Source organism: Lissotriton vulgaris, chromosome 3_1 (genome assembly GCF_964263255.1).
Source record: "Lissotriton vulgaris chromosome 3_1, aLisVul1.2, whole genome shotgun sequence".
NCBI classification, from domain to species: domain Eukaryota; kingdom Metazoa; phylum Chordata; class Amphibia; order Caudata; family Salamandridae; genus Lissotriton; species Lissotriton vulgaris.
This window is the reverse complement of record NC_141689.1, coordinates 452,920,860-452,935,693: the sequence shown is the minus strand read 5'-3', so window position 1 is coordinate 452,935,693 and position 14,834 is coordinate 452,920,860.

The window sequence follows — 14,834 nt, the reverse complement described above, 5'->3', positions numbered from 1 at the left end:
GATGATGAGACGGCGTTGACTTGTCTGGTCATCGAGAGGGAGGAGTCCAGGATGAAGCCCAGGTTACGTACGTGGTCCGTTGGTATGGGTGTGGTTCCCAGGGCCGGTGGCCAACATGAGTCGTCCCAGGCGGAGGGGGATGATCCTAAGATGAGGACTTCTGTTTGTCCGAGTTCAGTTTTAAATGGCTGTTCTTCATTCACTCGGCTACTTCTTTCATCCCTTCATGTAGGTTGGTTTTGGCTGTGTTTGGGTCTTTGGTGAGGGAGAGGATCATCTGGGTGTCGTCTGCGTAGGAGATAATGTTGAGGTTGTGTTGGCGCGCGATGGATGCGAGGGGACTCATGTATACGTTGAAGAGGGTGGGAATGAGTGAAGATCCTTGTGGTACGCCGCAGATGACTTTGGTGGCCTCTGATCTAAAAGGGGGGAGGCGGACTCTCTAAGTTCTTCCGGCAAGGAACGAGATGATCCAGTCCAATGCTTTTCCTTGTATTCCGACGTTGCTGAGGCGTTGTATAAGGGTGCTATGACAGACTGTGTCAAAGGCTGCGGAGAGGTCAAGTAGGATGAGGGCAGCTGTTTCTCCGTTGTCCAGTAGAGTTCGAATGTCATCTGTTGCTGCGATGAGGGCGGTCTCGGTGCTGTGTTTGGCTCGGAAGCCGGACTGTGAAGGGTCGAGGGATTTGCTGGATTCGAGGAAGGCGGCAAGTTGACTGTTGACGGCTTTCTCAATGACTTCGGCAGGGAAAGGGAAGAGCGAAATGGGGCGGTAGTTCTTGAGTTCAGTGGGGTCTGCTGTGGGTTTCTTCAAGAGGGAGCTGAGTTTGGCATGTTTCCAGCTTTCCGGGAAGGTAGCGGAGTTGAGGGAGCAGTTAATGACGTCTCGGAGATGGGGTGCGATAATGGAGTCTGCTTTGTTGAAAATATGGTGGGGACATGGGTCGGTTGGTGATCCTGAGTGGATGGTGTTCATCAGGCGGATGGTGTCTTCAGTGGTGATTGGGTTCCAGGTTGTTGGAGCGGGGTTTTAGTTCGGAGGTGGGTGGGGTGGACTGGTGGGGTTGGTAAACTCTTTGATGATGTTGAATAGTTCCTTGCTGTTGTGGGCGTTGTTGTCGAGTCGATCCTTGAATGCTGATTTCTTGGTGGATCGGATCAGTTGGTGGTGTTTGCGGGTGGCATTCTTGAAGGTGGCCAGGTTGTCAGTGGTTGGGTTTTTTCGCCAGGCTTTCTCGAGGGTGTGACAGATCTTCTTGGATTTCTTAAGGTCAACATTGAACCAGGGGGATTTTTTGCTGCCTTGCTTGATTTGATGGTTTTTCAAGGGTGCTAATTCGTCAGCGCTGTGGGTGATCCATTGTGTGAGGTTGGTGGCTGCTTGGTTTGGGTCCGAAGATTTTGCAGGAGGGTTTTGGTGAAGCGATGTGAAGAGCTGGTCGGTGGTAATTTTGTTCCAGTTTCTCCGGGGAATTGGTTGTGGGTGGTTGTGGGTCATAGTCTTTTTGTAGTTGAAGTGAACGCAGCTGTGGTCCGTCCAATGGAGAACTGTGGTGTGATTAAATGAGATGTGCTTGCTGGAGGTGAAGATTGGGTCGAGCGTGTACCCGGCATTGTGGGTGGGGGTGTCAACAAGTTGTTTGAGTCCGAGATTGGCGAGGTTGTCCAGAAGGGTGGTGGTGTTGCTGTCGTTGTTCTTTTCCAGGTGGAAGTTGAGGTCTCCCAGTAGAATGTAGTCCTCGGAGGGGAGGGCTTGAGGGCTGATGAAGTCAGTGATGTCTTCGCTGAATTGTGTGCAGGGTCCGGGTGGTCTATAGATGAGGGTGCCTCAGAGTGTGGTCTTAGGGTCGGTGTGAATCTGGAAGTGAAGTTGTTCGGTGGTTGTGAGGTTGTCATCAGAACTGGTCGTGATGCGGATGGTGTTCTTATGGACGATGGCGATGCCTCCTCCTGTTTGGTTGATGTGGTCCTTTCGGATGATCTTGTAGCCGTCCGGGATGGCTATGGCGATGTCGGGCGTTGATGAGGCGTTCATCCAGGTTTCAGTAAGAAAGGCGACGTCCGGCGATGTGGTGTCGAGTAGGTTCCAAAGTTCAATGGCGTGTCTGTGGACCGAGCGGGTGTTGAGCAGGATGCACTTCAGGTGGTTAGTGTCGGAGCTCTGTTTGGAGTCTGTGGATTTGGTGTGGGTCCTGATGCAGTCGAACTTGCAGCAGTGGCAGGTGAAGGGTCCATGGGTGTGTCCTGGGGCGGCTTGGTTGCAGTTTGGGAGTCGGCCGGGGTTAAGTGCTGAGAGGGTTGCGGCGTCGTACGTTATGCGGGTGGAGTGGATTTTGCGGGGGCCAGGGGGTATGGCGCTGTGCGCGGCCCAGGCGCGGACTGGCGTAGACGGGCTTACCTTTGGCGCACCGTCGGCGCACATAGGGTGCGTCCCCTGAGCTTGAACGCTGCGCGCAGATGCATCTGTCATAAGTGGATAGTGGAGGGGGCGGAGCGAGGGAGGAGCAGCTGGGAGGCGGGAGCGGGGTGGAGAGCCGGGCTGGGAGGCACAACAACAAACAACAAAATGGCAGCAAGCCAAAAGCCAAACAGGACGAGATTGGGGCACAAGCTTAATAATGGCAATGAAATGGGCAGCGGCACCGGCACAATCAGGCACAGATAAATTATGCATGCAAAGGCAGCAATGCACAATAGAATATTAATTAATGCACAGTTTAACAGTATAGCGCTACGATATAAATAGAATCAGGAATCAGGCACAAATTATTGCAGGAGCAATGCGAGCAATGCGCTATTGATTACAGGCAAAGAGCTGTCTTGCACAATAGCGCTACGATACCAAATTCTGAGCAGGGAGCAGCGTGAGGAGCGACCGCTTCTGAGGAACTCAGGACGGTCACAGCGCTTACTCTGGAGGGTAGAGCCTAAACTTTCAGTGGGAGGGAGGAGCAGCTGGGAGACGGGAGCGGGGTGGAGAGCCGGGCTGGGAGGCACAAAATATAGAATATTATAAATAGAATCATGAATCAGGCACAAATTATTGCAGGAGCAATGCGCTATTGATTTCAAAGGCAAAGAGCTGTCTTGCACAATAGCGCTACAATACCAAATTCTGAGTAGGGAGCAGTGTGAGGAACTTGAAAGTTGAATCCCTTCGCATTGACAGATTTCTGCTTTAAAGCCAGATTTAAGATAGTTTCCTTAAGGGAATATGTGAGAAAGTTGACCAAAACTTTTCTGGGCTTGATTCTTTGAGGACTCTTCCTAAAAGGCTCTCTGTGAATGCGTTGGATGTCTAAGGCTAATTCTTCCTCTGACTGATCTAATCTCAACGCCTCTTTCAACAGCGAGATAACATACTGCTTGATGTCTGAGCCTTCCTTATCCTCAGGAATATTCATTATGCGAAGATTATTCCTTCGGGCGTTGTTCTCCAGCGTATCCATCCTTTCTGCTAGGATTTGATCTTCTTTCCAAAGTGTGGTGATATTTGATTTAGCTTCATCTAGGTGTAGGGACAAACCTGTTACCCTATCCTCAAGTACCTCTGTTCTCATTGTTAGGTCACTTAGTGTTTTGTCTAGAATTTCACAAAAACACCTAATGTCCGCTTGATTAGCTGCAGAGGTTTCGAATCCCTTTTTTATATCAGCCGATAAAGAGGCAAACATTCCCTGAAAAGAAGCCTGCAAAGTGGCAACAAAGTCTGTGTTTGTGCTACTAGGTCAGATACCACTAGGCAGGGGAGCTGAAGTAGCTGATGTAATTGCTGTAGCTCATTGCATAGATTCCTGTAAGCCTAAGCCAGCTGTTATGGCTAGAGAGGCCAACATAAAAGGTGGAGCCAATGGGGGCGCCAAAACCAAAGCAAGAGGTGAGAGGTGACCTGATGTACCAACAATTGAATTACTAATCCCACTCTCTGTATCCCCAATTTGGTCATTTCCAACTTCTACACCCACTCCCAGGTTTACAGGGCTTTCTGCGCCCCCTGTCGCCATTTCTAGCGGGGTAACGGATTTATCAAGCAAATCCTCAGAGCTCATTGCTCCCTCAAAACTTGTATCCACTGCTAATGGCTTTTCAAGTCTGTCTGGTAGTAATACTGCTTGAGGAATCACCTTAAAAAATGACCTCAATGATGGCGTTATTTTTAACACCGAGACGGAGTTTTTACCTTTAGAACCTTTAGGTGATTTGCAGGTATAAGCACGCTTTGCTTTAACCTGGCCCGACAGATATGAGGAGGGCTTCTTTTTGCTGCTTACACTGGGGTAATCAGGAATAGAATTACCGGCCCCCACAAACTCCACCGCTTTATTTACAGACTCAGCCTTGTCTAAGCATGGGTAAAGTTGAACCGGCATCCAGAGACAGCCTAAAATCTTGCGGCAAAGTTTTGTTATTCTTATCTTTACTGGCTTCCCCCTTGCGAGCCTTATATTTGTTACCTCTCAAATTATAAGCTGCCTCTAGACCATTACCGTCGTTATCGCAGCCTCCACCTTCTCTCTGCTCTTGCTCCGATGTCGACTCCCCCACCTTCAACGTCTTCCTAGTGGTGGTCCCAGTCGCCTCCACTTCTGAAACCGTACACACAGCAGCAGCCCCTCGGCGTCCAGGGAGAAGGCTTTGGGTACCGCGCCCTCGTCGGAGCTCCAGGGTGGCCAAGCACCACACCGAACAACCAGCTGATAACTGGGTATACCCCCGGCGTGCGGTCCCAATCTCTTGCCGGCAGACGAATTCAGCCGCAGGAATCCTCTCCACCACGGCGGTGTTCATGGATAGACACGCCCTCTCCAGACCCGTGAAGTAACAACGTGTGGGAGAGCAGGCAAGGAAGAAATAAACGCCGATTTTAAATACGGTGAATTCAGTTGTTAGGCATCTGGAGCGCAAAGTTTTATCTATCGGGCTTACTTAGTTGAAAAACCGCATAACAATCTGGCCTGGTTACGCTTTGATTCACTCCAAACGGGAGCCCACGAGCAGAGCGCTGCAGCAGCTCAAGCGGCTGCCGCCATGTTCCCCCCTGGGTTTCGTGCCTCAACTGCAATTCTATGGGATTATGGTTAGATATAGTCTTGCCACGAAACTCACAATGTTTAATAGAAGAGGATAAATCTGGGGAGCAAAGAAAGTGATCCAGACGTGTGTGCAACTTATGGAGGTAGAGGTAAAAGGAATATTCCCTCATGTTCACGTGCATTGCCCTCCAGACGTCTAATAAAGCCCAACCTTGCGCCCAACTGGTTAAGGTCATGGCCTGCGCCCTCGCTGCAGTGTTAAATGAAGGAGGATAGGAACGATCTAGACTAACGTCAAATACTGCATTTAAATCACCTCCCAAAAGCCACAGGAAACGGGACCAGCAAGCAAGTGCCCAGGATACCGGCGTAAAGAATGCCTCTTGATCCATATTTGGTGCATAGAGGGACCCCAGCACTACCTGTCTACCATCCAATGTTCCCAGCAAAAGAACAACCCGTCCCTGATCATCTATTTTACTCTCATAAGAGAGAAGGGAATGCCCGCCCGAATCCAAATGGCTGCCCCCTAGAAAAGGCAGAATATGCTGTTGCAAAAAATTGACCATGCCATCTCCTTTGTAGTTTCGTAATTTTAGTGGGGATCAAATGTGTCTCTTGAAAGCAAATTATGTGTGCTTTACAGTGATGTAATTGGGCAGCTATTCTATGTTGTTTAGCCATAGAACCCATACCTCAAACATTCCACAAGGCGTTATATATAAGAATTAACAGCAGGCATCATCAAATAGAATGAGAAGCCCCCCCGGATCACAATATCGACCACCCACCCCCCTATGACCCACAGACCATGTGGCATAGGTACAACAAACTTAACAGTATCCCAATACTGTGTCCAACGCCCAAACATTGTTCACCAAACCGTGAAAACAAATTTAACATGATTCACATTCAACCAGTGTTAACGCCTTTGGGGGAAGGGTGCTAACACCATCAACAGCCTCACAAGAGCAGTAAGTAACGCATGAAAGTGCCCAGAACATGGGCCGGGACAGGGAACTTGCTTGTCCGTTCCCACCTGTCGTATCAGCTTACAAGTTCCATGATGCTCTGCCAGTCGGGCAAAGGCACATATGGTAAACAACAGCACTTCAATCAGGAGTAAATCAACAATAGTCTGAGCATATCCTACAAGTTATAAGACAAAGAACTAAGGGGCATATTATCTAGATGTGCGTTATATAACGCACATCGCACATTACCATATCGCCGGCTATCGCCTGATTTTTCCGCCGTGTTAGCACGTAATTATCAATGCGCAACACGTAGGCGAAATTAAATCCGGCGATATGGAACATTAGCGCATGAAAACAAACGTTGTTTTCACGCGCTAATGTGTGCCTTGATAATATGGGGGGGTGGATTCAGCGTTATGATCCACACCCCTATGTTGTCAATGCCTTAACACCTGGTCAGAGCAGGCGTTGGGAGACCTGCGATAAACGAGTTTATCGCAGGTCTTCTTCTCCCAACGCCTGCCTTGGTAATAGGGTGTTCCCACATCCAACCACATTTCACATGTGGTTGGACGTAGGAACGCCCACTTTGCATGTCATTAGCGATGATTCTCGCTGACATGCAAAGTGGGCTTGAGGCAGGCGTTAGCATGCCCTTCTTAATAGGGCGCTGGAAGTATCGCCGCTTTCTCGGCACAATTCGCCAAAAAAGCGGCGATACTTCAGCTTGCTAATATGCCCCATAGCTAAGTCGTGAGGTCACAGAAGGAAACTGGAACGCTATCATCAGAATCAGTGTCTGTGTTCAATCCTTCAGACGGGCTACAGCTGTTATCCGGGTGAGTGGTGCCAAAAGTGGAGGCAAGACTCCTGGGGAGACCTATGGGTAGAGCGCTTCGCCTGCCCGCCAGTACTTGCTGACAAACCAAAGAACTTGAGACTGAACTTTGAGTGAGATGTTCCATCGTACGCCTCTCAGGGGGGCGTTGCAATTTAGGCAGTGAGGAATCCATAAGTCTCATAGGTTGGACATCGGGGAACGTCTTTTCCAGCCATTCCCACGCGTTGTCAGAGGTATCAAAAACCAAGGAGCGCTGGTTATAGAGGATTTTCAGTTTTGTCGGGAACAATAAAGCAAATTACATGCCTGCTGCCTGAGCACGTGCCTTCACCTCCATAAAGGAACATCTTCTGCGCTGGACTGCCAAACTGTAATCCGGGAATATTGAAATCTTTCCATTATCAATCTGTAGAGGACCAGTATCTCTTGCTGCCTGCAGTAGACGATCTTGATCCCTGTAATTTAAAATCCTGGCCAGGATGGGGCACGGTTGGCACCTGGAATTGAATGTCGTGTGGGCACGCGATGTGCTCTCTCGACTGTGAATTGTGCAGACAGTCCGGTCAGGGCCACAGTAGTCTTTAACCAGTTCTCAATGTATTTGGTAGGCGTAGATCCTTCTGTCCCCTCCGGCAGACCCACGATTCGGAGGTTATTCCTGCGCGCTCGGCCTTCCGCATCATCAGCCCGTGCCTGGAGGGAGTCAATCTGCTGAAGCATGTGTTGTAATTGCTCTTCATGGGCCTGTACCTGGGGTACCACTGTGTCTACCTTGGGCTCAGTTGTTTAAGCCCTCTCAACCAATTTCTTATGATCATCCTTCAGCAAGTTGAGATCCACCGAGATCATGCCCAACTGCGCTTCCAACACAGAACGAGAATCTCGGATCTCCCGTAAAATCATGTCCAGCTTGTCCCCCGAAGTGTTAGTCTCCACAGCTCCCTCCGTCTGATAGGACAGGGCAGAAGAATGGCTCAAAGTAGGAGAGAGAAATCCTGCTGTCCCTCACCTCGTAGGCGCCCTATGCCTTCCCTTGCCCATAGCCGGCGACGTGGTGAGGCCAGGTAGTGAACACCCAGCAACAGTAATTGGATATCCATGACTACGCCAAAGCCGGCGGAGAGCGTTGCCAGAAAACAAGCAACCACCCCCTGCCAACAATACAAGGCAGTAGCAGGTAATCCACACAATCCAATCACAAGGGCAGCCCAGGGTACCCAGGCGGGGTAAGGCAGCCGATATCCTGTGCAACAGCAAGCCCCTCCAACTCATCGGAATGAAAGCAGAGGAAATGGCATCAATAGGGTTTCCATGCAGCTCCCGTGTTGTAAAGCCCAAGCAGCTCAGTCAGTCCACTGCGCAGCCCGGTGCTCCCTCAGCCAGTACGTCAATGTGGGCCACCAACTGCAGGTGGTCGCCAGTCCAAACTCACCTCCAACCCCAGCTCAGCGGTGGGTACTACCTGCCCAGTCAAGGTTCCGCCATGGCCACGTGGCGCGATAGGACCCCCTCGGGTATGTAGAAGCCGTCTCGCCTCAACTACCAGTTAAGGAGGCAGGAGGGGGGCCAACCCAACCAACCCCGGCGGCCCACACCCTCTCAGCCTCACCAGTAGCCGGAGGTTCTCCAGTCACCAGGCTGCACAGTGGGGGGGAAGGATAAAAGTCACAGTCCCTATCAATAGCGCTTTCCACGATCTCACCTCGGATGTGGGGAGGCACCAATTCAGCTCTCCTAACCACCCCTCTGATCAGTATTACTATGCTGGCACATCCGCTGAGGAGCCGCCACCGATCCGTGGTGCAATGCGGTCGGTCAATCACCCGGGGCCTCTCCAGGGGAGCACACCCCTGCAGCGGGCAAAGTAGCAACAGCCCGCCGGTGCATCACACGCCCTCCAGGGTAGTACCAGGAACCCGGTGCTCCCCAGCAAGCCCGGGCAGGATACCACACAAAGCAATCAGCAGCAGTGAAGTAGCATGGGCCCAGAGCCGGGGTCTCGCATGGACACTGCAGACAAGATCAGATGCCCGCAGCCCTGCCAGGCCACAGGATAGCCCGCTGCACCACACTCTCAACAAGCCTCAGGAAGGCAGGAATCTCTGCCTCCCACAAGACCACTCCAGGGGGTTACAGACGTCCACAAAGCTCCGTCGAGGCAGTCCGTCAGTCTGGGTATGTCACCTGCGCCTTTTCCAACGTCTGACAAGGTAGGAAGAGTCAGATAAGCAATTGTATGTGAAGCCCCGGCATGGAGCTTGTCGCTTAAGCGACCACCATCTTGGGCTGCAGACCACGCTCCCAATTTAAATCCTCTTTTAGCAATTCTTGAAAAAGGTCAATCCAATTCACAAGTGGCAATTGGGGACCAAAGTTGCTCCGGGGCCTGAGACCACTTTCCACTTGATGATCGGTTTCAAAACCCATATTTTTCAGGGTAATCACATGGGTTTTGTCTCCCAATCCTTTAGTTTCTATTCTATCATTAATGTGGGTTGATGTCCCTCAGCTATTACTGGGACACCCATTGTTTCCTCCACTGCTAACTCATGAAGGTTGACAAGATCAGGGACAGCTGTAACTTTGAACAAGGAAGGTTTAGATTGTACAGGGACCTCAATATTAGATTTTGTAGGTTTCATTTGGTGGAGCTTCAATTTTCTGATGCACTTGTATAGTTTAATTCTTGAATCTGTAAAATCAGGAAGCACTAATAGACAAAATGTTAAGCCCAAATAGAGTAATCTTTCTTAGTTACTATGTAATATAGTTAATGATATATTTACTACAAGGTTTTTTTCCTCCAACGTCTCCTCCAGTTCCATTAAAGTAATTTGCAACCTCTGTTCTTTCCTCGTCCCCTCCCTATTGCCCCTCCTTGTCCTGAAGTTTCTTTTCCAATATTTTTGTTGTGGTCTGTCCCTTCTCCCTTAGTCATTCTTAGTAGTCGCAGATACTTGTGAAAATCCACCTTCTCCATTGGTACTTCATCTGCACTAGAGCTAATTTCACTCTTGCTTTGGGTGTTTTTTTGCTTGTGCTACTGAATTTTCCTTAGCCTCAAACTATCACTTTTTTTTCAAAAGTATAGACACACACATATTGGCAATCTAGTCTATCCCCCATAAACGTTCTTGCTGTACGCTTGTTCCAGAGGAAGACTGGGCACATTTTCTCATCACTACAATTCACCAAACTGATAAGTTTCACTCCCTGGGCAGTAACATAAACATACTTCAATTCACTGGTCCTCCAATGGATCATTTACATGAGCTAACAGAGACTTGGAAATTCAGAGAATGTGAGCCAATTCCTTATGAGGACCTAGAATAAGAATTGCGACATAACATACTAATATCATCAATTTGTGTTTTCAATCAACAAATGTTAAATTATTCAATAAAGAAATTCACCCCAACAATAACTTGAATATGATAAAATTTGTTCATGTAAATGTATTTAGCTAAAGCCTCAATTTGAATGGTCAGGAAACATAAAATCACATTTAGTAAATAGATTTAATTCAGTTAATTGTTCAATTAGCCACAAAATGCCATACAGATTCAAATAGGGAAAGCATTTGTGTGTTGCCTAAGAAAGAAATGAGAGAGAAACATGGAATATCAAGATTCATCATTTAGATTATACATACCAAAATAATCAATCAATCAATCAGTGACACTTATAAAGCGCGCTACATACCCGTAGGGTCTCAAGGCGCTGGGGGGGGGGTGCCGCTACTGCTCGAACAGCCAGGTCTTCAGCTTCTTCCTGAAGGAGAGGTGGTCTTGGGTCAGGCGCAGGTCGGTCGGGAGGGCGTTCCAGGTCTTGGCGGCCAGGTAGGAGAAGGACCTTCCTCCTGTAGTCGCTCTTCGGATGCGGGGGACGGTGGCGAGGGCGTGGTTGGCTGATCGGAGGTGGCGTTTGGGAGCGTAGAAGTTGACTCGGCTGTTGAGGTAGCTCGGGCCTTGGTCGTGTAGGGCTTTGTGTGCGTGGGTGAGGAGGCGGAAGGTGATTCTTTTGTTGACGGGGAGCCAGTGAAGGTCTCTCAGATGTCCGGAGATGTGGCTGGTTCGTGGGATGTCGAGGATGAGTCTGGCTGAGGCGTTCTGGATCCGCTGGAGTCTCTTCTGGAGCTTGGCGGTGGTACCGGCGTAGAGGGCGTTGCCGTAGTCCAGTCGGCTGGTGACGAGGGCCTGGGTGACGGTCTTCCTGGTCTCGGTGGGGATCCACCAGAAGATCTTCCGTAGCATGCGTAGGATGTTGAAGCACGCCGAGGAGACGTTGTTGACTTGCCTGGTCATGGAGAGGGTGGAGTCCAGGATGAAGCCCAGGTTGCGTGCATGGTCTGTCGGTTTGGGTGCGGTGCCCAGGGCGGGAGGCCACCAGGAGTCGTCCCAGGCCGAGGGTGAGGAGCCCAGGATGAGGACCTCCGTCTTGTCCGAGTTCAGTTTCAGGCGGCTGGTCGTCATCCACTCGGCTACCTCTTTCATCCCTTCGTGCAGGTTGGCTCTGGCGGCAGCGGGGTCGTTGGTCAGGGAGAGGATCAGCTGGGTGTCGTCGGCGTAGGAGATTATGCTGAGATTGTGTTTGCGTACGATGGCCGCGAGGGGGCTCATGTAGATGTTGAAGAGGGTGGGGCTCAGAGATGATCCTTGAGGGACGCCGCAGATGACTTCGGAGGCCTCTGACTTGTACGGTGGTAGGCGGACTCTCTGTGTTCTTCCGTCGAGGAAGGAGATGATCCATTCCAGCGCCTTGTCCTGGATTCCGATGTTGCTGAGGCGCCGTACTAGGGTGCGGTGGCAGACCGTGTCGAATGCCGCGGAGAGGTCTAGGAGGATGAGGGCCGCTGTTTCTCCATTGTCCATCAGGGCTCGGATGTCATCGGTGGCGGCGATGAGGGCGGTCTCGGTGCTGTGATTGGCTCGGAAGCCGGACTGTGAGGGGTCGAGGGATCCGTTCGTCTCGAGGAAGGCGGCCATCTGCTTGTTGACGGTCTTCTCGATGACTTTGGCTGGAAACGGGAGGAGCGAGATGGGGCGGTAATTCTTGAGGTCGGTGGGGTCCGCTGTTGGTTTCTTGAGTAGAGCGCTGAGTTCGGCGTGTTTCCAGCTCTCAGGGAAGATGGTGGTGTCGAAGGATGTGTTGATGATGTCTCGCAGGTGGGGTGCGATGACAACGTCGGCCTTGTTGAAGACGTGGTGAGGGCAGGGGTCGGTCGGTGATCCGGAGTGGATGGAGTTCATCGTGCGGATGGTGTCTTCGGTGCTGATCGGGGTCCAGGCGTGGAGGGTGGTGGTGGGGGGTGGTTGTTCGGTCATGGTGTGCGTTGGTTGGTTGTTGAAGCTGTTGTGTATGTCCGCGATCTTGTTGTGGAAGTATGAAGCGAGGGAGTTGCAGAGGTCTTGCGATGGGGTGATGTCGTTGTTTCCTGCGCTGGGGTTGGAAAGCTCTTTCACGATGTTGAAGAGTTCCTTGCAGTTGTGTGCGTTGTTGTCCAACCGGTCCTTGAATGCTGTTTTCTTGGCGGCGCGGATCAGCTGGTGGTGTTTCCGGGTGGCAAGTTTGAAGGAGGTCCTGTTGTCCGGTGTCGGTTCCCTTCTCCAGACTTTCTCGAGGGCTCGGCAGTTCATCTTGGAGCTCTTGAGTTCGTCGGTGAACCATGGGGCCTTCTTGCTGCCGGGTCTGCTAGGCGGGGTCCTCAGTGGGGCGAGTTCGTCCGCGCAGTTGCTGATCCACTTTGTGAGGTTGTCGGCGGCCTGGCTGGGGTTCGCTGAGCTGGCAGGAGGGTGCTGGCTCAGGGAGGTGGCGAGCTGGTCTGCTGTGATCTTGTTCCAGCTTCTGCGGGCGGCCTGTTGCTGGTGTTGGTGGGTCGTCGTTCTCTTGAAGGTGAAGTGGACGCAGCTGTGGTCCGTCCATTGAAGCTCTGTGGCGTGGCTGAAGTCAATGTCTGTGCTGGAAGAGAAGACTACGTCGAGTGTGTGTCCGGCGAGGTGGGTGGGGGTGGACACCAGTTGCTTGAGTCCAAGGTTGGCGAGGTTGTCGAGCAGGGTGCTGGTGTTGCGGTCGTTGTTGTTCTCCAGGTGGAAGTTGAGGTCTCCCAGGAGGATGTAGTCAGCGGAGGGGAGGGCATGCGGGCTGACGAAGTCGGCGATGTCCTCGCTGAATTGTGTGCGTGGTACATAACATACTAATATCATCAATTTGTGTTTTCAATCAACAAATGTTAAATTATTCAATAAAGAAATTCACCCCAACAATAACTTGAATATGATAAAATTTGTTCATGTAAATGTATTTAGCTAAAGCCTCAATTTGAATGGTCAGGAAACATAAAATCACATTTAGTAAATAGATTTAATTCAGTTAATTGTTCAATTAGCCACAAAATGCCATACAGATTCAAATAGGGAAAGCATTTGCGTGTTGCCTAAGAAAGAAATGAGAGAGAAACATGGAATATCAAGATTCATCATTTAGATTATACATACCAAAATAATGCAGAGTCGTAGTTCAACATGTCACAGGAAGAGCCAGTAAACCCTTCAGCCAAAAGGTTATCACCTGCACACTTCACCAGCCAGTAAGTACAGGTTTGAGCCAGTTCTGGAAAGTTTGGCTCACAGGGGTAATGCATTAAAAAGAAATCAGAGTTCAGTCTGATGACATGCCAGGCAGGTAAAATGATAAACGATAGCCAGCTCTGGCAATTATACCTCCAAAGTTTTAGTTTACGCCCACAAAGTGTGAGTTCTGGTCATTGCATATAGTGTCCACTGGTCATCCAAAGTAGGCTGCCATTGGTGCGATCAATACCTCACTAAAAAAACGGAAGCATTAAGTAATCCTTTTTGCAAAATCATCAGATTGAATTATTTCATATTTCCATCCTTTCTTCTGAAGTAAGAAGATTAACTTTATTCACTGTCTGTCCATTATATATTCCATATAGGTACCCTGATATAGGCCCAGGTAACATTGTTACACTTTACCTATATTCTTCCCTACATCACACTTATACCGGTTTACAGGGACTGACCTTTTACCTAGATACAACACTGCATTCAGAACTCAGGTTTTCCCTAGTTCGAAATCTCATACATTATGCATGAGGATTCGTGGAAGCACAGCAGGACTAACATCTCCTGTATATTATCTATTTATAAAATACATGCCCAATGTCATCCTAAGTTCGACCCAGTAATACAGCGAGGTAAGACCCCTGGATACATATACAACACATCTTGCTAAGATAGGCAGAGGAGAACAGAACTTCCTAGCCGACACGCTGACACTCCAGCTCACAGTTCAATTCAATTCAATTCAATTAATTTATATAGCGCGCTACATACCCAGAGGGTCTCAAGGCGCTTGGAGAAGGGTGGGGGATTACTTGTCGAATATCCAGGTTTTAAGTTGCTTTCTGAATGCTAGGTGGTTCTGAGTGAGGCGAAGGTGAATGGGAAGTGAGTTCCAGGTTTTAGCCGCCAGGTAGGAAAAGGATCTTCCTCCCATGGTGGTTTTGTTGATGCGAGGTACAGCAGCAAGGGCTTGGTTGGAGGAGCGTAGCTGGCGGGAGGGGGTGTAGAAGGAAAGTCGTGTGTTGAGGCATTCGGGTCCAAGTTCCTAAAGTGCTTTGTGTGTGTGGGTTAGGAGATGGAATGTTATCCTCTTATTGACGGGGAGCCAGTGGAGGTTTTTCAGGTGACCAGAAATGTGGTTGTTACGCGGGATGTCTAGTATGAGTCTGGCTGATGTGTTCTGGATGCGTTGGAGTTTTTTCTGAAGTTTTGCGGTGGTACCGGCGTATAGGGTGTTTCCGTAGTCCAGGCGGCTTGTAACCAGTGCGTGGGTGACCGTTTTTCTAGTTTCGGTGGGGATCCACGTTTTTTTGAGCATGCGAAGAATGTTGAAGCAAGATGATGAAATGGCGTTGACTTGTCTGGTCATCGAGAGTGAGGAGTCCAGAATGACGCCCAG